The sequence below is a fragment of the Rousettus aegyptiacus genome, unplaced genomic scaffold (assembly GCF_014176215.1).
Source record: "Rousettus aegyptiacus isolate mRouAeg1 unplaced genomic scaffold, mRouAeg1.p scaffold_m13_p_3, whole genome shotgun sequence".
NCBI classification, from domain to species: Eukaryota; Metazoa; Chordata; class Mammalia; order Chiroptera; family Pteropodidae; genus Rousettus; species Rousettus aegyptiacus.
The window spans coordinates 97,005,471-97,031,248 of record NW_023416306.1 but is presented as its reverse complement, the minus strand read 5'-3'; the positions used below and the strand labels follow the sequence as shown (position 1 = coordinate 97,031,248).

The 25,778-nt window shown below is 37.8% G+C and overlaps 1 pseudogene; it reads right to left on the bottom strand.

Moving 5' to 3' along the window:
• Positions 1-4,655: 4,655 nt before the first annotated feature.
• LOC107514428 lies at positions 4,656-17,049 on the bottom strand (annotated as a pseudogene).
• Positions 17,050-25,778: the final 8,729 nt, after the last annotated feature.

The following is a 25,778-nucleotide window of genomic DNA, read 5'->3' as shown; positions in this document are numbered from 1 at the left end:
TTTGGTGGTTCATTCCCCTAGGCTTGGTAGTTCCTCATATACATATGCGTATCAGTACTCAGCTGGCAACCCTCTTCAGATCTTTGATCTCTCTCTTTCTTTCTCTCTGCATTAACCTTTGCGGTACTCTCCTCTGCAAATTCTAGCTACTGAGTTTTATTGAATTCTCAACTCTGTCTCCTTAACTCAGGGAAACCCCAGGACTCTGCTTAGTTTCCTGCTTTCTGTGCTACTGCCTGGAAATTCTCTCTAGGCAGTAAGCTGGGGTAACCATGGAGCTCATCGCTTTTGTTTCCCTTCAAAGATCATTGTCCTATGCTCCCTGTTGTTCAATGTCTGAAACTGCTGTTTCAAATATTTTGTCCAGTTATTTAGTTTTTTTAAGGAAGGCAGCAAGTACGGTTCCTATTTCTCTGTCATGGCAGAAAGCAGAAGTCTCAGGAGTCATATTTCAATTACAGATGTGCTATTTTTCCCTGAGCAAGTTAACTTCTTAGACCACACTTCCTCAAATGTTATTTTTTTAAGAGCAATATTAGGTTCACAGCAAAACAAAGTGAAAAGTACAGGAATTTCCCATGTACCCCATGCGCCTGCACACGAATAGCCTTCCTTATTACCAACATGCTTCTCCAGAGTGGTACATATGGTACAATCGATGAACCTACATTGACTCATCATTATCACCTAGAGTCCATAGTTAACACCAGCATTCACTCTTGATGGTTTCAGACAAATGTACAACATGTACCTACCATTATAGTGTACAGAGTAGTCTCTGCCCTAAAAATCCTCTGTGCTCCATTTGTTCATCTCCTCTGTCACCCCACCCCCTGTCAACCACTGAGCTTTTTACTGTCTCCATAGTTTTGTCTTTTTTCAGAATGTCATGTAGTTAGAAATACATATTTTGTAGCCCTTTCAGATTGGCTTTTTTCATTCACTAATATACATTTAAGGTTCCTCCATGCCTTTTCATGGCTTAATAGATCTTTTTTTTTCAGCACTGAGTAATATTCCACTGTGGATGTATCACAGTTTATTTATCCATTTACCTATTAAAGGACATCTTGGTTGCTTCCAGGTTTTGGCAATTATGAATAAAGCTGCTCTACATATCTATCTGTGTGTAGTTTTTTGTGTGGACATGAGTTTTTCAACTCTTTTGGGTAAAAATCAAGGAGTATGATTACTAATAGCATGATCAGAGCATTTTAGTTTTGTAAGAAATCGCCAAAATGTCTTACACGGTGGCTGTACCATTTGCATTCCCACCAGCAACGAATGTCGACCCACATCCTCACTATCACGTGTCATTGTCAGTGTTCTGGATTTTGGCCCTTCTAATAGTTTTAATTTCTATTTCCCTGATGACATATGATGTGGAGCATCTTCATATACTTATTTGCCATCTGTACGTCTTCTTTGGTGAGGTATTTGTTTAGGTCTTTGGCCTATTTTTTGATTGGAATGCTTATTTTCTTATTTTTGACTTTTAAGAGTTCTTTGTGTATTTTGGCTAACGGTCCTTTATCAGATATGTCCCCTCAGTTTGTGACTTACCTTTTCACATTCTTGGCAGTGTCTTTCACAGAGCAGAAAATTTAATTTTAATGACGTTCAATTTATTCTTTTTTTTTCATGAGTCGTGCCTTGGTCGGTTGTATCTAAAAAGTCATCAGCAAATCCAATGTCATTTGGATTTTCTCTTATGTTCCTCTCTAAAAGTTTTACAGTTTTGCATTTTACATTTAGGTAGAAGGTCCATTTTGAGTTAGATTTTGCGAAGGGTATAAGATCTGTGTCTGGATTAATTTTTTCACTTGTGGATGTCTAGTAATTCCAGCACCATTTGTAGAAAAATCAAGTGATTTAAGTGACATTTATATGTGCATAATCAAAACGTCAGCTGTGTGGATGTCCCCAAACCCTTTGAAATTCAAATAACGTTTGGTTCAAATACTCATCCCAGTGTCTCTGAGGATACTCTAGGGTTTAGTCTCTTCTTGATGTCCCCTGGTTGAGGTCTTGCTTCCAGTAACATTATAGCCCCTCTACTCAGTGTTTTTCTCTCTTTTCCCCACCTCATCCTCTCACCAGAGATTGCTCAATCTCTTCTTCCTGAAGCCCACTCCCTCATACTATATATGGATAATATTATAAAAGGACGAGAGCCATGGCGGAGATGATGTTCTAAGACAGAATGACCTAAATTGAATTTTAACATTTGTGAACTCAAAAATCCCTGGTTGGGTCCCTCCTGTGGAGAAATCACTCTGTATCTCTTACATCTAGGTTGTGGTCTCTTGGTATTGTGCTGGGTCTCTCTCTCTTGGTGGTCACTGCTGGCCTATACGACACTTTTGTGCACGTTTAGAAAAAAGGCATTTTTCCTTTAGGATTTTTTGCAATTTACAGCTCGACATCAGAAAGTGGGCCAGATCTCAGCCCAAGTGCCCACTCATCTTGCTTTAGTGCCCATCCTTCCCTAACTTACTTGTGTTCAATCCCCCAAATTCTCATTCATTTCTTATAGAGCAGTTTAGTTCTTCCTGTATTGGCTCCAGGGCATCCAAGTTATTCCCAAGGGCCTCATTTTTATAATTAATTTTAAGATGTGCTCTTAAACTTTAAACAGTTATAACTCTGGAAGGAACAATAGAGTGTTGAAGTTTTCCCCTTACTACATGTACATCATGATGATGATGGTGATAGTAATGATGAAGATAATGATAATAGCCCTAAGTAAATATGCTTAAGTCATTACATGAAGAGAAAATGGTCTTTTCCAGGAAAATCAATGATCATTTGTTTGACATGTAAGAGATTGTATATTATACACCCGTTTACTACAGAAATCAGAGTCTTTAAGATCTCGAAATTAAAAATGCTTAACTCTGCATATGCATTTTATAAATGTATATGTATGGCAGAAAGCCAGAAAGTTCCTGGAAGACAACAGGATGTTGGCCCAGCTTTATAAAGCATAAGTATTGCCATAGTCATCACATTCTTTAACGGACAATGGGGAAGTAAGAGACATGGGCCATATCCTTGACATAATGTATTTCTGCATTTCTAAGATGCACCAACAGCATTTGGGGAAAATAAAAAAAGGCAGTGTATTAAATGTTTATATCAGTGATAAGCTACATCTTGATTTTAAAACTTTAAAATGAGAACAATAAAATTATATCTTAGAAGCAAGGAGTACTGTACTTTCTGTTTAGGTCCTCTGTAGCACATTTCTCTATATCCTGAAGAAAAAGCAATTTCGTTAATATTGTTGCTAAATATATGCTCAACAGGCTTTCAGATAGAATCCTCAGAGTCAGAATACTCATAACTAGACATAATGAACTGAATAGTGGAATATGAAGAATTTGGAGAGGACATAAATAGTGGAGACCAACTTCTCTAAGCCTCAGTTTTCTCATCAATAATATAGGTGAAATAAAGTACCACCCTCATAAGATTGCTATGAAGATTAAATAAGATAATACATGTAAAGCTATTAACATAGTGCCTAGAACATAATACTGTCTACTGCTCTGCAGAAATTCAGAAGAAACTACAAAGAGAAGGCTGGGGATTATTTATTTCTGGTATTATTCAATCAATTCAACAAATATTTAATGACCATCTACTTTATGCTAAGAATTGGAGTGGGAACTGCTATAAGAAAAAATAAAGTACTGTAATTGTCTTAGGAAGAGAGAGCAGATGAGAAATATTAGGTATATTATATTTTATTAACTAAAATTTGTTTTTAAATATTGAGTATACTATACTTAAATCATCAAATATATTAAACTTTAAGTATTATATTGCTCTAAATATACATATTTAGTTTAATGTATACTGTTTTATATACATGACTTAGAGATAATTTTGTATTTGTCAATAATGCTAAACAACAAATGTTTTATTTTTAAGTGTTACTAACCATTGCCTCCCCAAGAAAATAGCAATAAATGGGACAACTGGGGTAGAGCCCACATCTCTAATTACTGGGCCTTAAGAATAAATAAATCAAGAACTACATCTTACTTCTGAAACAGCAAACTTAGAGATGTACTAGGACAGAGCAGATCCTTGTTCCTGAGGGTGAATGACCCTGTAGGACACTTTAAGATTAGACGATATCCTAAGTATATGTAATAACCAGTCTCTAAGATAGCCTCAGTAATCCTTGTGTGGATAACTGCAGCCCCAGCCAAGATCTGATTTCAACTTCATGAAAGACTCCAATCAGGAACTTCCTGGCCAATCCCTTTCCAAATCTCTGACCCACAGAAACCAGGAGAGAGAATTTGTGATTATTGTTGTTTTAAGCTACTACAGTTTAGAATAATTTATTACTGATACAGAATGTATTGAATTGATGTTGGGTGAAAAAAATCTACATTAAAACCCTTTGTTGGAATGCTTTACATGCTCCACAGAACAGAAGAACCCATTACACAATTAGTAAAAAATACAGTCCTTGAATTGTTTGCCCATACACACGAGTATTGTCTAAAACATGTCTTCTTTGTAGCAGCGAGGCCCTGCCACCATTGTGCTTGGCTGAGTTCGCAAATCTGTTGTAACCTGTAGCTTTCTATCACTTCTCTGGCTCTCCCCTCCTGCTAGGCTTTGTTTCCTAGCAATCATTAAAACCTTCTGCCACTGCCATAGCTACTGCTGCTGCTGATGGAAATGCCATAGCCACCTTGGTTTCATGGTTTGGCAAAGTACTGGCTTCCATCACCACAGAGGCCAAAACTTCTGCATCCAAAGTTTCCTCCTTTCATAGGTCTAAAATTTGAAGACTGATCGTTGTAGTTGCCAAAATCATTGTAGCTTCCGCCACCTCCAAAACTGCTTCCAGCCTCACCAAATCCGTTATAGCCATCCCCACTGCCACTGTATCTTTCACCACCACCGCTGCCACGGAGCTTCTGAACTTTCCTGCATGACCAAGGCGTCACTCCCACCAAAACCACCTCCACAACCACCACCGAAGATTTCAGAACCACTTTGACTGCTTTGGTTGGATGAAGCACTAGCCGCCTCTTGCTTAGATAGGGCTTCCCTTACTTCACATCTGTGGCCATTCACAGTATGGTATTTCTGAATGACAATCTTGTCTACAGAGTCATGATCATCAAAGGTTAAAAAGCAAAGTGTCTTCCTGTTGCTACCTCGGTCAGTCAGGATTGCGACTACTTTAGATTTCCCATACTGTTCAAAATACTCTCTCTTGTGATGTTATTCAGTGTCTTCTTTAACATCACCAATACAACTTTTCACAGTTAAGCGGGTACCAGGTGTTTGAAAATATTCCCTTGAGACAGCCCTCTTTGGTCCCACAACTCTTCCATCGACCTTGTGTGGCCTCGTATTTATGGCTGCATCCACCTGTCCCACAGCAGGATGCACGACAAACCCAAAGCCTCTGGAGCGCTTGGTATTTAGATCTTTCATCAACGCTTGCACAGTCTGTGAGCGTCCCCCATCGCTCAAAATGGCTCCTCAGACTCTCGTGGGTTGTTTTAAAGCTCACACCGCAGATGAAGAGCTTTGGGGCCCTTTGGGAGACTCTGACTTAGGTTAGACGACCGCAGGAGGGAAGATTTTAACAATTACTCTGTGGTGTCCACTGACAGAAAGGATAACCTGATTTTTAAGAGTCAATTGACTTACTTTAACTAAATCAAAACTCAGACATACACCTATTAAGAAATTAGCTGAGAAAAAACTAACTTTAATCTCCTAATTTTTTTTTTAATGTTTTCTTTTTCACTTTGAAAAAATCCCTTCTGGGAGCTACTAGTTCCTTTGAAAAACATTTATCAGAAGTTCAGTAATTCTTTCCATTTCACCTCAACTCTCCCCTTGGAACCAACGCGTGCTTCTGGACTCCCGTTATGACTTTAAGGCTAAGCAAGGCTCTCTCTCTTTATTCCTGCAATACTTTGAGGGGCTTCCCTCAAAGTATTTCCTGTGTGAACATAGGAAACTATGACACTTTCACATAAAAATCCCTACATGCGAATTGTGTCAAAGATACATAGAGCAGCAGGTCACAGTAAGATTAATTCCAGGATAGGCTGTGTAGTATGAGTTGAGGGTCTTTGGGAAAGCTCCCACCCAAAGACCTCTTTCCCTTTGTTTTTCCACAGAACTCATGATCCCATTGTGGACAAAAAAGGGGCCACACACTAAACCCGACAAGCTCAGGAGAGGCCTGCATGGCGGGCCTTACAAACTCAGAGACTGAAAACTAGCACATAGGATGGTCTGAATGTAAAAATTCCTAACTAAAAGTGAGTCATGGGGAATCATGTCCTAGGCCTAAAGCTTTCTTGACAAAGGTCAATCTTTACCTTAAGTGAGCCTGTCTATTGTCTCTTTGCATCTAAGATAACATACCTTTGAAATGTCAGAGCAATCTTCTTTTCCATACCCCTCAAGGCACAACCACGGGCACCAGAGCAGGAGACCACAGAACACCTCTTTGTTATCTGTTCTGCACATATCATCCCTACCTGCTGTAAATGTTAATTATTAACTATCTGTACTCACCAATGTAAAAGAAGTATGTGTCTCTCCATTTCACTTTTTAACCACTTCCAGAGATTTCCCCTCTTTGCTTTCTCGTATTCCCTTAATCTGCCGCCGATGAGTTTCATGCGACACTCCTTACATCTCTTCCTTTTATTCTAATGTGTATAATAAACTGCAGAACTGCCTTCTCTAGAGCATTTTCTCCATCCAATGAGATTTTACTTCCTGGGAATTGTCATCAGTTGGGCTCAAATAAACTCATAAAAATTCTCTACAGGTTTGGACATTTCTTACGTTGATACCATCCTTAGATGAATATAATTCTGTCACCAATTATGATGTGATGTGCAGGTTTTTTTCTCCACACCAAGCAATTCTCTGACTCCAGCTGGGCATCCGACAGTTCAACAGAATTCTGACACTATCTACCTGGATTTAGCATCAGATCCTACAGGTTAAGGGCTCAGTCCTGCAAGACAGCCTGCATGCAGATGACAATCGCAAGTCCAGGCTGTTACCTGTTCTTATGACCAACTGGTCAGAAGAGGGTCCCAAGACGCAGTTCCTGGGTTCAATTAATTTGCTAGAATGGCTCATAGGACTCAGGAAATTCGTTTACTCACTAGATTACCAGTTTGTTACAAAGGATGTTAAAAAAAGAGCTGACCAAAAGAGCTTCTGTCCCCATGGAATTTAGGGCCTGGCACAATGCATGTGGAAGCATTCTTGTTCACCAACCTATGAGCTCTCTGAACCCCATCTTTTGGGGTTTTTATGGAGGCTTCATTACATAGACGTGATTGATTAAATCATTGCCCATTGATTCAACCTCCAGCCCTTCTCCCCTCCCTGGAGGTCAGGGAGATGGGACTGAAAGTTCCAACCCTCTAATCACTTGGTTGGGTTTTCTTGGCAACCAGCCCTTATCCTGAGGTGGGTCTAAAAGTCACCTCATTAATATAACAAATGACACCTTTATCACTGTCTTCACTCGGGAATTCCAAGGATTTTAGGAGCTCTGTGCTAGAAACAGGGACTGAGACCAAATATATATTTCTTATTATAATTCACAATATCATAATGAGCCATCGTTAGATGGTTCCAGGATTTCTTTATTAAATTGTATATAACCTTGTTGAAAGGATATTTCATTTGCCTTGCAGATCCACTCTCCACCCCTCTTAACCCTGCTGGGTAGAGTGACTAATCCGTATAGACTGGTTCAATGCCTCTGACTTCCATTTGGTTTCAACCAATGAAGATCCCCAGCGGAGATCAGAGGAAGAAAGTACAGTCAAAGAGGTGTTATAATTGCCCAACTTTACCCCCGAAAGGTCACCTTGGACTGTCTGGGTCCCTTGACCAAAGGTCACAGGTCCTCTTCTGGCACACTCCATGTCTCTCTGGAGAGCATGCTCCCTCTCTTCATCTTTCTAGTCTTAAGGGTGGGAATAGCTATCTTGTTGTCTCCCTACACACTGCACACACTTGTGTAAATAGTACCTTTATTAAGCCCACCTTGAAATATCCTAATTTAAGTGTACCATCTGTTTCCTCTTGGGACTTTGACAGATATATCTTGATAGAAGCAATTTACCAAACTATTGTTGGCCATAAACATCCAATAATAAATTAGGTTATGAGATTGCATTTCAAGGTATAACTACATAAATTTGTGCTCAGAGGGAATGGGACATAGGAGAAATAAATCTTCATAAAGAAAAAAGAGAAACAACACAATGCAACAGGAAGAGCAAGGGATTTGAAACCAGGAGATTTGAGAGAGAGAGAGAGAGAGAGTGAGTTGATTTTAGTTTTAATGTTAAAAGGGATATAATTATATTTTGGACCCATATCTGGTAGAAGTGACATATATTCATGACATATAGATATCAAATAGCATGTAATGGGTGCTCAATGACTGTGGAGTAAATGAATGCATGGTTGAATAAAACCTGGATGAATTCTGGGTAACATTACATAAGAAGATAAGGATTCCGCTTTTAAACACATGTATGACAAGCAGTGAGTTCACATTAGAAGTTGCATTAGCTCTGATTGCTGACAGTGTGGCATACCTATTCTATCCTTGCAGGTCCCTCAAAGACTATCTGGAAGGGCTACTGGCTACCAGCAAAAAGGAGAAGCAGGGAAAGAAAAAAGTAGAAAATACAAATTTCAAATTACGCACATTTTTCTATCCTTGTCCTTCGCATGTTTTTTTCATGTATGGTTCAACCAGCTCGAAGAAATGTTTTAATGATTTTAGGCTGCAAATTAAAGTCATTGGATTTTTCTTTCAACTTTTTATTTTGAAATAATTATAGAGTTACAGGAAGTTAAAAAAATAGCATGGAGAGACTTGTGTAGCCTACAACAAAAACATTTTTAAAATTCAGTTAATATTTTTGAGCCACTTTATTCCATTTAACTATTCTTCCGAAGTGCTGATTACTTTAAAACTCAGGGTCCAGCAAACATAACTGATCACATTTAAAACGGCATCTCAGACACGTTTCTGATTAAAGGATCAAGTTGTTACCAGAAAAGTCACTACTCTCTCTTTCAGTCAATAAGCCTTGAGAAAAGGGTCACTCAACAGGGCAGGTACAGAGATAATGGGTCACATTTACGGTGTTTCAAAAATCAGTCCTCTTTAAAACCATTAGCTGCCTGGCTTTCTGAAAGGTGACCAGTAGGGGGCACTCTAGGCCTCATAGACTGTGGAAAAAACCTCTTGGAGCCCTCTAGAAGCCTTAATCTTTTAACTCCCTCAAGACTTTAACTTTATTATGAGCTTGCCTGTTTTATAATTGCAGAGTTGTTTTCTTGGTGACGAAAACCAAAACTTCTGAACTCTCAAATAGTCATGTTAACATTACAAGGATAATTTAAAAATATTTCAATGTTCTTGCATCACTGTTCCCCAACTACTTAACTTGTTCTTTGCACCAGTCATTTAATGATACAGGATTCTGGCAAAAAACACATCCACAATTATTGAGATTTCTTAATCCTGAACACTCTTGCCTGAATCCACATACATTTCCTGAACCCAAATTTAATACAGGTCTATTTCTACGTCAGCCTTTAATTAACCTGTAAAACACTGACGTGCTCTGAGCAGCTTGGAAGGAAAACAAAGCGTGCTTTTTTTTTCACCGTTGATAAACAGTGTACATAACAGGATTATAAATTTCCTTGTAAACACTCAGACTTAACTAGAATTTCACCAGAAACAAATCAATGCGTGCTTTAGATGCAACGAAATTCCTCTGCAAGTGGGAGGAAAACTAATAGTTGCCAGAGACCTAGCCTAAATGAGGCACTCATGAAGTGTTTCACATACATGGTCTCATTTCATGCTCCTATTATCATGCCTCCATTACAGCAGGGGAAACAAAGATTGCCGAGGACATCCAACCAGCTAGGGGTAGGCTAGATGCAAATCCAGATATTTCTGGCTCCACGTGCCCTTTTTGCAGGGCAGCTACCCTGATCTGTATTCAGTCACTCTGTCACAATTTTTCCTGGCATTTTCTGGGATTGCACTCCACAGAGGTTCATTTTCAGTGATTCCTGATTATCTGTATTTTGGAATTTTCCTGTTGCTTGCAAAATGCCATCTGTTGTTATGAAACTGCCCTGAACCAGAGTAACAGAGGTTTAAAACCAAAAAAAAAAAAAAAAAAAAACCCAAAAACCAAAAAACCCAAAACTTTTTTAGGGGCTGAGTTGTGGGAGAGTGGGGTTGGGCAAGGGCAGTGAAGGGAGACTTTTGTTTTTCATTCTGTACACTTCTGCAGTGTTTGACTCTTTTATGATCAGAACATATTCATGCATTACTTTTTTTATGGAGAAGGAAAAAAGAACTTTTCCAGAATCATATGAAAGAGTGATTTTTTTCCATATGAAAAAACAATGTAGAAAGAGCCACAATGCAATATATATTTTATTTTTGTGATATATTTATAATAATTTGAAGATAAAGACCTCTTTTGAGAGAGGAAAAAAGAGGACCAAGGTTTCATTATATAGCTATTTTCTTCTCTTCATCCCTCACTCCTTACACACAGAAACACAAACAAAAGCCTCTTATTGTTTCCCCTGATGGAACAACGATGACTAAGTGAATAAATCATCCAGTCACCAAAACTTCATTCCTGGTCATTTGACACCATTTAGGGAATACTATGTTGGAAATGTGCAGCTGTTCAAACCCCCACCAGCACCACCCCTGAGGATTAAAGGATCCGAGGACTAGGAAAGAAGTAGTCAATACTACAGTGTCTAAATGAAACTATCATCTCAACAGTTATACCATTAATTTGAGGGTGAAAGGATGAAAATGTGCTTCTCTTTTTCTTCTTCATAACTCCAGCACAGACTATTTTCATAATAATTCGAAGGAAATGAGTTTAAAAGTTTTAGGGTTAAGTTTACAAACCAGAGCCCGTTAAATCTGTTCACGGTCCTGTAAACAACTCTAAAGTTTGTACCAGTAAACTGAAGTGCTGTGGGGCTAATTCCTTAGACACAAAAAGGGTTTAATAATCTCCCCCTGATGATTCAGGGTCTGCTGAGCAGAGTTTACGCAGAGAAATACGACAACAGGAACAGGTCACGACACTTCCCCTCCTCTGTTACTCACACTGCTCTGAAACCTTGTCAAGCTGGTGTATTGTGAAAGCTCTATTCTAGTTACTGGCAAAAATTCCCTCATTAGGTGGTAAAATCACCTCAAACTCTTTTCTACCTTTAGGAGTCTGTTCCCTGCTTTCCCTTGCTCTCACCACCTGGGTCATAAGGAATGTTTATGTGTTCAGTAGCGTTTCCTGCATGGGACACATTATATATGTGTGTATTGTGTATATATGTATTGTATTGTGTATATGTGCATGTATACATGTATGTATATATGTATTATATGTGTATGTATATATGTATTATATATACATATATATAATATGCGTATCTGCATGTACATATTTATATGTCTTCTCTTAAGACATTGGGGGCCTATATAGCAGAACCTTTTTAATCACTGAGGCTGATAAGCTTATTCTCCATAAACTTCTAAATATAATTATCTGCATAAGATCTATTTAACAAGCTTGGCGAATTTGCTGCAGTCATTGCGACTATGTTATATTTACTTATTTGATATTTTTACTTCATTCTCTTGGTTCTTCAGATTTCTTGGTAAATTTACTTTTTAAGAGAGTTTCTTAATTTATCAGTTTAGGTTGCCTCTTGGTTTTCAAGCACAGAAATTTATTATTTCATGTAACAAGACCTCTAAAGGTGGAACAGTTTTGGAGTCGGTTAATTTAGTAGCTCAATGTTGTCAAGGACACAAATTCTTTCCATTTGTTCCCTGGCCATCCAACTGAATTGGCTTTTGTCTCCCAACTTTTCCCTTCACGGTCTCCTCAGCGACTTCTCTTCTTGATGATTATTCTTGGATTCTGTCTCAGGTTTTACCTTAAGGAGTTTTGCCTCAGGAGATCCAAGGTCTAGGGCTTTGCACCTCTAAGTATGGCCTCCACACTGCTCCTCAAGAAGGTTATCTGATCTGACTCCAGCTGGCAAACTCAGGGAGCCAGGGCCCCTCTCCTGGCCTGGTCCTGAGAATTAACTTGCATCTGGAACTAAAATCCATTAAGAGCTCAGGAGTAGGATTCATTGTTTGTTCTTCATTACCTGTGCACCTCTATCCTTCCTTGCCTCCTAGGACACCCCACTTCTCCGGATCTTCTGGGTCTCCAGCATACCCTGCTGCTTCCCCTCTGGCTTGGAAGTCTTCCAAGGTTCAGACTGGCTTTCCTCACAGAATAGTCTCCCTGCTGGGGAAATCACCCATTCTGTGGCTTCCCTGCTCACCTCTCCGTAGGTGACTTTCTTTACCTTACCTAGGGAGAGATTTGGGTTCCCACCTCCAGTCACGACCTTTTCGTCTTGTCACCTTGATATTCTGTCATTACTTTTCCTTGAACGTGCCCCAAACTGAATGCCCTGTTCCTTCCCTGCCCAGACCTGTCATTGTGTAGATGCTGTTTACAGTTTTAAATTCTATTTAAATATGGTTTAAAGATAAGAACTGAAAAATAGTGGGATTATATTCAGTACCAGCCACTTTTTTTTTAAGCACAAGGATCAAAAATGAAGATAAGAAATTGGTGGTGCCTGCATTTAGTTATGAAGCCCATGGATATAAATAAAAATTAAGAGGAAAACAAAAGGTCTATCTCCAAATGGAGAAGGGCTGAATTTCAGAGTGACCAGATGAGATGTCACAATTAAATGCCATGTGTTATTGTTTTACTTTTTTCTTTTTGAAGTCTGGGTTATAAAAAATAAACTATAAAGGATATTTTTGGGACAATTGAAAATATTTGAATGTGGACTTAATATTAATAATGCTAGTGCATTAATATTAAATCACCTGAGTGAGATATTATTCTATGGTTATATGTAGGAGAAATGTCCTTGTTCTTAGGAAATACGTGCTGAAGTATTTGAGGTGAAGTGGCAGTTTCTATAACTCTTAAATGGTTCAGCAACAAATAAAAAAACAAAAGAACAGTAAGGGAGAGAGCAAATGTAGTGAAATTCAATTGATAAATTTAAGCGAACAGTATGTGTTCATTGTACTGCTTGTGACATTTTCTATGTTTGAAAATTTTCAAGATAAAAAGTCAGGGTAAAGCCATCACTCTTCTGATTCAAGGACTGTGTGTGTGTGTGTCTCTGTGTGTGTGTGTGCGCATGCATGCACGTGCACGTGTTACGTGCGGGGGGTATTACAGTTTAAGGACATATTTAGAAATTTCAGAAATATAATCATTCAACAAAGCAAATGTGATCATTGTCTATTTAAAACCATTAACAGTCTGAACTGTTCTAATGGATGGAATCGTTGCTTAGGAATGCCACTTCCTGAAGGCAGAGGCTGCGTCAATCCTCTCCCTGAAGGCTGCCACCACTTGGCAGAAAGCCCTGTTCACCAGATATATGCCCCATGAAGAACATGGGCTGTATGTCCACTGCAGTAGCTGTGCTCAGATGTAGGGACAGCATGTTTGATTCTGTCCTGAGGATTGGGTTGCCATGGGAGGTGGGACATAATGCATCTTGCCATTTGAATGCTCTGTTCTAGGTTTTCACCTACATCATCTCCTTCCATTTCCACAGCCTACTGGTAAGGTAGGAATTATCATTCGCAGCTGTAAAAGAGAAAACAAAACTTGAGTGATTAAGTTTTAGCCCCAAGTCATAAAACTGGGTAAAGCGGTGGAGCTGAGATTCAAATCAGATCTTTCCACTAGTGAAAATCTAAGGATTGCTACAAGTTAGTCTCCCTGACTCCACAAAGGAACATGATGTACAAATAAATCCTGGATAGCTGACAAATTATTGATCTTATTGTGAAGCCAATTTGCCAATTTGCTGTGGAGAAGCGGAAGTCATGTAAGTCTGTACTCATCTACTAGAGGGTTATCTGGATTTCAAAGCTGGCTGCTATGCTGTTGACACAAATCAAACAGTTTGGCCAAATTATTTCCTGCTCTCAATCACAGTATTAACAGTTCTGTGAGACTTTGCTATATAGCAGTTGCAGTTCAGTATATGAATTCATTCAATGCTTGCTTTCTCATTTCTCTTAATCTGGCAACGTTAAGGTTTTGTTCTTGCTTTTTATTTTTTATTTATTTTTATTTTTATTTATTTTTTTAAAGTTTATTGGGATAACTGGTTAATACAATTATATAATTTTGGGGTGTACATTGTAATTTGACGTCTACATATTCTATTGTGTGATTACCACCCAGAGTTCAGTTTCCTTCAGCTACCATTTATTTGACCCCTTTACCCTGTCTACCACTTCCTTCCTTCCCTACCCCTTACCCTCTGGTAATCACTAGTCCATTGTCCATGTCCCTGAGTCCGTTTGTTTTTCCTGTTCATTTGTTGCTTTTAGGTTTATATCCCACATATCAGTGATATTATGTGATTTTCAATTTTTTCAGTCTGGCTTATTTTGCTTAGCATGATTATCTCGAGGTCCATCCAGGTTGTCGCAAATGGCAGTATTTCATCTCTTCTTATTGCTGAGTAATATTCCATTGTATATATGTACCACAGCTTCTTTAGCCAATCATCTAACATAGGGCACTCCGGTTGCTTCTGTGTCCTGGCCACTGTGAATAATGCTGCTATGAACATCGGTGTGCCAATATCTTTTTGGATATAAGGTTTCAAGTCTTTGGGGTAAATACCCAGTAGAGAGATTACTGGATCATATGGTAGATCAATTCTTAGTTTTTTGAGGAAACTCCATACTGTTTTCCATAGTGGCTATACCAATTTACAGTCCCACCAGCAGTGTATGAGGGTTCCTATTTCTCAACATCCTCTCCAACATTTGTTATTACTTGTTCTGTTGATTATAGCCATTCTAACAGGTATGAGATGGTATCTCATTGTGGTTTTGATTTGCATTTCCTTAACAGCTAGCAATGTTGACAATCTTTTTATACATTTGTTGGCCATTTGTATGTCCTCTGGGAGAAGTGTCTGTTCAGGTCCTCTGCCCATTTTTTGATTGGATCATGTTTTTTTGTTGTTATTAAGTCGTATGAGTTCTTTGTATATTTTGGATATTAGGCTCTTATAAGAGGCGTCGCTTGCAAATATATTTTCCCATTAGAATGGCTGTCTCTTTCCCTTGTTGATGATTTCTTTTGCTGAGCAGAAGCTTTTGTTTGATGTAGTCCCATTCATTTATTTTTGCTTTTACTTCCCTTGCCTTTGAGGTCAAATTCATAAAACCTTCTTTAAGTCCAAGGTCCTTGAGTTTAGTTCCTATGTTTTCTTCTATGCATTTTATTCATTCCAGTCTTATATTCAGGTCCTTAATCCATTTTGAGTTAATTTTAGTGTGTGGTGATAGACAACAGTTTAGTTTCATTCTTTTGCAGGTGGCCTTCCAATTTTCCCAGCACCATTTATGGAAGAGGCTTTCCTTTCTCCACTGTATGTTTTTGGCTTTTTTGTTGAAAATTATTTACCCATATAAATATGGGTTTACTTCCGGACTCTCCATTCTGTTCCACTGGGTCAATGTGTCTGTTTTGCTGCCAGTACCATGCTGTTTTGATTACTGATCCTTTGTAGTATAATTTGAGGTTGGGCAGAGTGATGCCTCCAGCCTCACTCTTTTTTCTTAGGATGGCTTTGGCAATTCAGGGTCTTTTGTGCTTCCATACAAATCTGATGACTTTTTGTTCTATTTCTTTAAACAATGCTGAAGGGATTTTGATGGGGATTGCATTACATCTTTATAATGCTTTAGGTAATAAAGTTATTTTAAGAATGTTGATTTTTCCAGTCTAAGAACACAGAAGATCTTTCCATTTCTTTGTATCTTCTTCAATTTCTTTTAATAGAGTCTTGTAGTTTTCATTATATAGGTCCTTCATGTGTTTTGTTAAATTTATTCATAAGTATTTTATTCTTTTTGTTGCAATTGCAAATGTTCTTGCTTTTTAGAAAGTGTCTTGGCAGTTCATTTCCTGACTTTCAGTTATCATGCTTCCTATAGCTGACCCTCCATGTCTTATAGTTCTTTATATTTGTAACGCTCTGGGAATGACCTTAAACTCATTTTTTTTTTCTTTTTGAAAATATAATTGAAATTAGACATGAGTTTTATTTTTGTTTTTTTTTCTTTTCCAAAAGAAAGTTTTTTTAAAAAAATTATTTTAAAAGTAACATTTTTATCAGATCAAAATCTATAACAAGAGCTATAATTCGCTGATATGGCAGAAATTGTGCTAAGTGATTTATGTGTACTACATCATTAGCTTCTTGTAGCAACCTTGTCAGTAGGTAGTCTTCTGAGCCCTAGGGTAGGTGAAGTGACTGGCCTGGGTCTCGCAGCTTAATTAGGTGACAGAGGTAGAGCCGGAAATGGAACTTAGATCTGGCTATCATCAAAGTCCGTGTTCTTAATCATAGCTGTCTGTTAATTACAAAAACATATATATTTATTGTAAAAATATCTGGAGAATACAGAAAGTCTGAAGAATAAATAATTTCTTCCAAAATCTCATCTTCCAAAATAAATCACCAGGAACATTGCCTTCAACCTTTTTCTCTGCATGCAAAGCAGTCCTCCCTTATCCATGGTGGATATCTTCCAAGACCCCCAGTGGATGCCTGAAATTGTGGATAGTACCAAACTTTATATATACTATGTTTTTCCCTATACATACATACTTATGATAAAGTTTAATTTATAAATTAGGCACAGTAAGAGATTAACAATAATAATAAAATAGAACAATTATAACAATATACTGTAATAAAAGTTATATGAATATGGTCTCTTTCTATCTCAAAGTATCTTATTGTATTGTACTCACCTTTCTTCTTGGGATGATGTGAGATGATATAGTGCCGTGTGATGAGATGAAGTGAGGTGAATGTAGGCATTGTGACATAGTGTTAGGTTAGCATAAGGGTTACTTGAACACAAGCACTATGATACCACAACAGTCATCTGATAATGGAGAGGGCTACTAAGTGACTAATGGACAGCTTGGTAGCATTTGTAGGTATACAGCATGGATATGCTGGATGAAGGGATGGATGATTCAGTCCAGGCAGGATGGTGCAGGACTCATGAAATTTCATCGCACTACTTAGAGTGGTGAGAAATTAAAAATATATGAATTGTTTATTTCTGGAATTCCCATTTAATATATTTGGACCAAGGTCGACCATGGGTAACTGAAACTGAAGAAAAGCAAAGTCTTGGATAACAGGGGACTACTAAATATTTTTTTGCATGTGTATATACTATACATATTTGCATATTATGCTAAGTGATAAGCAGAAAACAAAATTACATTGAATAACTACTTTTTAAAAATATGTGGAAATAATAAATCATGTTTTTTAAATCTAACATTACATAATGAATGTTTTTCAGTATCATTAAATGTTGCTCAGAAACATAATTTTTATTTATCACTTTTTTAATTTATTGGGATGACACTAGTTAATGACACCTTACAAATTTCAATTCTATAATAAATCATCTGTATATTGCACTGTGTGCTCACCACCCAAAGTTTAGTCTCCGTCTGTCACCATGTATTTTACTCCCTTTACCCTCTTCATTCTCCTTCCACCCAGAAACATGATTTTTAAGTGGCTACATAGTTCGTTGTGTAAATTTCCCATAATTTAACCTCTATATTGGTTCTTTTTTTTCTATCATGAAATTGTGGTGAACATCTACTTAAATTCTTGCTCTATTCTTATGAATTATCAAATACATATTGAGCTCTGACTGTGGGCCACCTACTGTTCTAGGCACAAGAGACAGTAGTGATCGAAAGAGGCATGGTCCCATCCTTCAGGGAGTTAGCAACCTATTGGGAAGTATTAATCCAAATTAATCAACTGATCACAAAGAATTATAAATACACACTATGAAGAAAAAGGGAAGGAACATGTTGCTGACAGCACACACCACCAGAGACCTGCCCTGGTCTAGGGGATTACAGAAGATCTCTTGGAGGAAGTATTATTGGGCTTGAGAGCTGAGTGAAAAGTAGGAGCCAGCTGAGCAATGAGCCTGGACAAGAGCATTCTAGGCAGTGGGAACAGTGAATGTAAAGGCCCTGTGAGAGGAAGCAGGATCCAGCTTTTGAGGAACAATCTAGAGCAACTGTAGCCCAGAAAGCAGGAAGATGGAGGAGCTAGAGGGGTGGGGATGGAAGCCAGGGGGTGGGTCCTGTGGGCTCCATTGAAGACCTTGATCTTCATCCTAAAATGAAAAGAGATCAAAGGATTGTAAACAGGATGAGCTCTGAGCTTGGGAAGGATTCCTCCTCCTGCAGTGGGGAGGACGGGCTGGAGATGAGATGAGACTATGAGGAAGTTTAACAGTAATCCTGGTGAGAAAGGATGGCAGCCTGGGTCAGGGGGCATGGGAAGAAGTGAACAAAATCTGAGAGATTTTAAAGGATTTGGAGGCCTGATAATGGATTGGTTAAGGAGGGGCGAGGGAGAAGGAGGTGTCAGGATGCTGCCTGGTTTCTGATTTGCAGAAATGGAGGCAGAGATCCTACATCAGGAATACTGGCAAGGAAAGAAGGTTGGGGGAGGGGCTATGATCATAAAGTTCGGATAAACAACCTTTTTTTTTTCTTTTATAAAGAACCAATTTTTACAATCTTGCTTTAATCAAAAAAAATTTAGGAGTTCTTTAATTCCCACATAATTTGTAAATTTCCTAAATTTCTTTCCATTACCAATTTCTAATATCACTCCATTGTGATCAGAAAACATACTTTGTTTCGATCCACTGACTCAAACTAGAAAAGCAAGACAATTCTTTATTTTATATTCCCTTCAATCGTCTAGTACTTGGACGATTACCACACATGGTGGCAATAAATAGAAGAATCAATATCACCCCACAGATTAGTTTATTGGTATTAGGAAAAAACACAACTTGGTAATGATAGAGATCAAGCTTGGCCTCACTCTTGGCGGGACAACCACATATTGTGTGCACCTGCTGTGACACAGTATGAAGGACATAGCATCACCTATGAAAGAGTCTCACCAAAATGTTTAACCTGAATCTTAACCAATCTTTTAGACTAACTGCCGGCATACAGGGAATAGAAGAATAAGGGAAATGACATCACAAGGAAACAATCAGACAAGTCCAGAAGGTGGGACATTCTACAGGATGTACTGAGAGTTTCTTCAACAAGTCAATAGCATTAAAAAAAAAAAAAAGTGTGCTAGAGACTATTTTAGATTACAAGAGACTTCTGAAGAATAAAATCAAATACAATGTATGGACTTTGTTGAACCATGGTCTGAACACACTAGCTATAAAAAGATATTTTGGGAACAATTGGAGAAATTTTAATATAGATCAGGTATTAGAGTATATTAAAAAATTGTTAATTTGTCAGTTCCGATAATAGTCTCTCTCCAATGTACGGCCAGAACTCAGAATCTCAGGTCCAGGCCCAATGGGACTAAGGCAGCAAACCTACTTTTCATCTGTTCTGTCACTGTCCAGGAAGAAACTGACCTTTGCTGTTGGCATTTTTGGTAAAACTTCAGCTTTGGTTGGATCTCTTTCACAGCTCCTTCCTCATGTCCACACACGAAATGCGAAGATGTGAAAAAACTTGAATAAGCAAATGGGATTTCTTATTTTGATTTAGAATAGGCTTGTTTGTGTATCATATGAGCTGAAGTTCCTGTTACCTTAAAACAAACAAACAAACAAACAAACAGTTGTGATGGCTTGGATTTTGCCTATTTTATTTTCTGCTAATTTAACTATTCGTAGAATCCGTCTTGCTCTTCCTAATTACTACTCTAATGATCAACCAGAAATTGGACAGCTGGACCACCACAGTTTGGATGACCATCTAACTAATTCTACTTGGTCCAGGAATTTTGCAGAAAGTAAGGTCCATGAATCTTTATTTAGATCTCACCTCTCTTGATATAGAACAGGCAGCCCCAGATTGTACACAACATTTCTAAGTATTGGGGAAAAGAGGAAAGAAAGGAGTTTACTAAATGAGCAGCTATTTATTGGCCAGGCATGATACTATTTCACTTACATTCACTCATTTATTTGGGGATGAATATAAAGTAGTATTAAAGAGGGCTGGCTCTAAACATCTATCTATCTATCTATCTATCTATCTATCTATCTATCTATCTATCTATTTAGAGAGAGAGAGAGAGAGAGAGAGAGAGAGAGAGAGAGAGAGAGAGAGAGAGAGAGAGGAGAGGAGAAAGATGGGGGAAGAGGGAGAAATAGGGATGAAAAACTGGCAAAATGTTAACAATTATTGAATCTAGATGGAGGGTATACATGTATTCTGCACTAATCTTTCAACTTTTGAAATTTTTCACAATTAAGCAAAAGAATTTCCTCAAATAGTTAAACAGATTTATAATATAACCTAGCATATGATTGCTAGATATATAACCAAGAGAAATGAAAACTTAAACCTGCATACAAAAAAACCTTATACACCAATGTTCATAGCCCTATTATTCATGATAGCCAAAAAGTAGAAATGACCCAAAAGCTCATCAAGTGATGAATGGATAAACAAAAATAGTATACCTATAAGATGAAATAGTATTTGGCAATAAAAAGTTCTGATACATGCAACAACATGGATAAACTTTCAAAGCACATTTGCTAAGTAAAAGAAGCCAGTTGCAAAAACCCACATATTCTATAATTTCATTTATATAAAATGTCCAGAATAGGCAAATCTACAGACAGAAAGTAGATTAGTAGCTGCCTAGGACTGGGAGTAGAGTGTTGGAGTGATTGTTAATGAGTATGGGGTTTCTTTCAGGGGGATAAAAATGTTCTAAAATTAGATTGTGGTGATGGTTGCATAACTGTATACTAAAAACAACTAAACTATACACTTTAAATGGGTGAATTGTATGACATGCGGAATATATCTCAATAAAGCTGTTTTTAAAAGAGAAAAAAATGACAAGTCTGGTGTCAAGACTGCTTGGCTTTGAATCCTATCTCTACCATTTTCTTTGTCATGTAACCTGGAGCAAGTCATTTAACCTCTAAGCTACAGTTGCTAATATATAAACAGAGGAATAGTAGCACCACTACTATCCTTGTTCGGGGGATAATCTGTGGAATCTATGTGATGTGCCCATAGTAAATGCTCAATGGATGTTAACTGTAATTATCCAGCAACTCTAGAGTTTGATATTATCTCTATTTTTCAGACGAAGACCCTGATGCCCCAAAAAGTGAATGCTTTGCCAAGGGTCATAAACCTATTAGAAAGTAGGAGTGGACATTCTGATGATACATTGTTGTAGCCACCAGCCCCTGAAAGACTCACAGACTACCAGAAATCAGTGAATTACAGGAAACACACTCTTTATTCAGCCAGCTGGGCCTGCCAGAGGTACGCAGACCCCAAATTAAGCAGGCCCAAAATGTAGAGGTCCAGGGTTTTTAAGCCCTAAACCCCATTCTTTATTCTGTTTGAACACACAAGTCTATTTTTCTTCTTTTTACTAACTGTCAACCCACAGGCTGGTTGTGCAAGCGGGGGATACAGAAGCAGAAAACTAATGGTTAGAATGTTATGTTCCCATGAGTGATAGCCGAGCAGTAATTTTCTAGCCAGCACAACATAACTGCAAAAGCTAGGCTTTTCCACTGTAATTTTGCCTGACAAAGGTCTTTTGTGATATAATATGTATTTATAGAAGGTGCTGTAAGAATCATGTAATTACATGTGAGAAATCGATTTGCTAAAAAATACAATTTTGGCATAGCATTTTATGTCAAAATGATGTTATTTATTCAATATTCCCCATACTTTTCTAGCTTAATCATCTGACATAAAGGTGGTCAATAAGACCACAATTGGCTTTGTGAGAAACAAGGTGGCTTTCCCTCTATTTGTGTGGTATTTCTGAATAGCCCTGGGCCGTTTTTACAGCCTGGTTAATGGAATTATGTATTATCTAAGTATACCACTGAACACTTTCTACCTTGTGTTATGGCTATTGACATACATTCCTTCTTTTCTCAGCTGAGTTCCTTTAGGGCAGTAAGGGTGCTACACATACAATGTATTCACTAAATTGTTTTTGAATGAATGAATGATTCAATGAATGAATGAATGAATGAACAAACAAAGACATGCAAACCGCACACTTCAACATTGGCTCTAATATAGCATTAGACTTTCCTACAGATGTGTACTGCATGCTAAGGACTGGATGAAGAATAAGATTTACATTGAAGAGTTAAGGTCCTCCTTATTCCAGAATTGGGCAAAAATCCATAATAACCCTAATTGATTAAGCTACAAAATCAACTACCACTTGTTCCTTCAAAGTACTAAAAGTTCTAGGGAGGAAGCTGGGGGGCTGGGAGAAAGGAATGAAGGGTTAAAGAAGTACAAATAGGTAGGTGAGAGACTGTCATGGGGATGGGGAGCATGGCATAGGGAAAGTACTCAGCAGTACGTAATGGCTAGGTGTAGTCAGATAGGTGATCGAGTAATCAAGGGGATCGTTTTATAAACTATATAAATATCTAACCAATGTACTATATACTTGAAACTAATAATAAAATAAAATGCTTGCAAAAAAATACTCAATGTTCCCATTTAATCACCTCGTCCACCCCTTTCCCCAAACCACACACACATACATGGCTGACATTTTCCTGCTTCTCCCTTAAACCTGTTAGATAATGCCTGATTAAGGTTAACATCTAGTATGGGATGTATTGGAGCTGCATAAGTCACACATATGTGAAAAGTCTTCTAGCTGCCATAGGAAACAAGTCTGGCTGAATAAATACAGAAGTCTAGCCTCCCACAGCCAACTGGACCTGAGTTTTACATCTCCCCAGAGGGAAATTACATGCCCTGCATTCAGTACTGTGTTTGACACACACTAAGCATGAACGACTGAAATTGTCTGCTTTTCTTTGACTCCTATTCATATTGCCCACATTTTATATTAGCATTCTTATTTTTTTAGGTACAGTTTTGAGTTCCACTGTGTGGGCTAGGGGCAATGCTTTAGATGAGAATATAAGAAGAATGTGTGAAAATCAGTTCAATTAGAGAAAGAATAAATTGATGAGGTTTATTAAAAGCTAGAGTTCTTTTATGCTAAAATATTATCCTAGGTTTTGAGCTCTGTGCATGTCAGTTCAGTTCTCGTTATTCTGTGGCCATGGTATGGTCTCAAACCTGTTCAATCTTTTGTTAATGTATGTCCATGAAGAGGGAAGGGAAGGCAAAGCAAGAGGCAAATCAACCACCAATTTTAAGAAGACAAACAAAACTCAAAGCACAGATCCTACTAAGTCAGTGATGCCATCTGTGAGGAGAGAGAGCAAAGCTTTAATGCACTCAAAGGCTGCAAAGATTCTGGGACTCCCTGATGATTCCCTGACTACAGGCAAAATAAATATCCAGAGATTAAATGAGGCAGAATATTCTACTGTAAAATCTGGAAATGCAAGACCTCTTAGATCCTCCACAGTTCATATGAAAACTCATTCATTTGACAACCTTTCAATTTAAATGTTTTCTATGTACTAGGAACTATTTTAGATGCTGGAGATCCAAATTAGGGACTGGAAAAAATGTGAAGCATTAAGAACATTGGAAGATATTCAGAGGAGAAAGTTGCAAAAAACAATATTGGTAGAAACCTTCTCTCAACCCTTTAAGGCCTCAAAGAGTACTGGCTATTCTCCTCCTTGACAGATAAGTTTCTTGAAAAAAGTCTATATCTCTGCTACTCTACAGAATTAAGAATAAGCATTGAGAACCTTCTGGCAATTTGACATGGCCACAACATCCCAGACTGTCATCAGTGGGCTTGTCTGGTTGAGCAGCATATAGACAAGCTTGGTTGTCATCCAACTCTCAGGGTACCTTGCAACCAGCGCAAGTGGCATACTAGTCACGTGTAGCAGGGCCATTGTCAGTCCACGATAGATTGGAAATTAGACACTGCACATCACCACAGATGTATGAAAAACACTGGTCTATACCATCCTGTCTCCGCTCCATCTCTTGTTCAGCCTTCAAGCTATTTCAATCTGGCATCTGCCCTCCCCACTGTGCTGAAAATGCCAAAGGAATGGTCACTGACTTCCTTATGGCCAAATTCGGTGGATTCTTTTTTGTCTTCATACTTGACATCTTTATAGTACTTGACATCCTTTGCTTCTGGAACATTACAGAAGTTGTGTTCTCTGATCTGACAACTCCTTCTTCTCGTCTTTCCAGGCTTCTCTTCTTCTGCCTACCCCTTAGTCTGTTTCTCTTCCCATGCTGCACTCACACAGATTATTGCTGGACAACTTTATTGATGTTCCATGGCTTCAAATATATACTGTTGACTTCTACATATCCATTTCCAGGGTTATAAACTTGATGGTATTCTAATGTGCTTATCATATTTACAAAAGAAATCTATTTTAAGTTAAAAAAGCAAGATAATCAATTTTTTTCATTTGCCATTATTTTTAAAATTACACATTTAGCTCCAGAAAGCATTCTTATTCCAAATGAAATCTTATATGGAATTCCAATATAGTAAACAAAATAAAAACACTTTCTTCGAAGTGGATGTGCACCCTACCCATTCAGTCTTTTACTTTCTGGGGGTTCTCATGTAATTGCTGAACCACAGAGTTTCTTAACCTGGGGTCTCTGGACCTCCAACAGATCCATGGAAAGAATTCAGGGGACTCATGAAAAACTACATCTTTAACTAACCCCTACTTAAATCTACCAGTTCCTTTAAGTACGAATATAGGCCATAAACCACATTAGTAGCAGTATCTACGGGTTTGTCACCAGAAATCACAGACATGTTCATGTTATTGCAGCTATCTCAAAGAAAGTATCATTTACATTCATCACTACATATTATGGTAGTTATTACACTGCCACTAGACACTGTTATACAATGTGTTAATAAGGCATACATATTAAGCTATCATGATTTCAATTAATATAGAATATGTATATTATTAACATTAAACATTGTTCTGAGAAGAGATCATAGGCTTTGCCAGACTCTAAAGGAATCCATGGCACAAGAAAAGGTTAAAAACCCCTGTGGAAACTCAGGGTTCCATTACAGCTACCCACGTGGAACACAGAGTTCTCAAAGTTAAGTTTCTACTTTGGGCCTAGTCTTTCTCCTAAATGACTTAATGGATGTGGTGATAAAAAGGCCATTTTTTGTTCTCGATGTTAAGATATGCTTAGTGAATAAAGAGCCTATTGGAATCCATTTCAAATAAATTCTGTATTTGAAGGGAAATGTCATGATTTTTAAAATACATCTATTTTCTCCAAGTTGTTTAAAACTCACTTCGAGGATATCTTTCTTTTAATCCTTTTTTCCTGTATTCCCGTAATGCTTATTCACGTAATTGCTTATCACTGAATACTTATTAGTTCACAGATCTATTTTGTCTCTCCAACTGGATTACAAAAGTGTCCTTGAGAAGTTTATTTCTCAGGATGGCCAGAATAGTGTTCTACAAATAGACAGTCAATAAATGCTTCCTGATGGGTGTAAAGCCTTTCAGAGAAGTGAATTTTTTTTTTTTTACTATAAAAGCAATA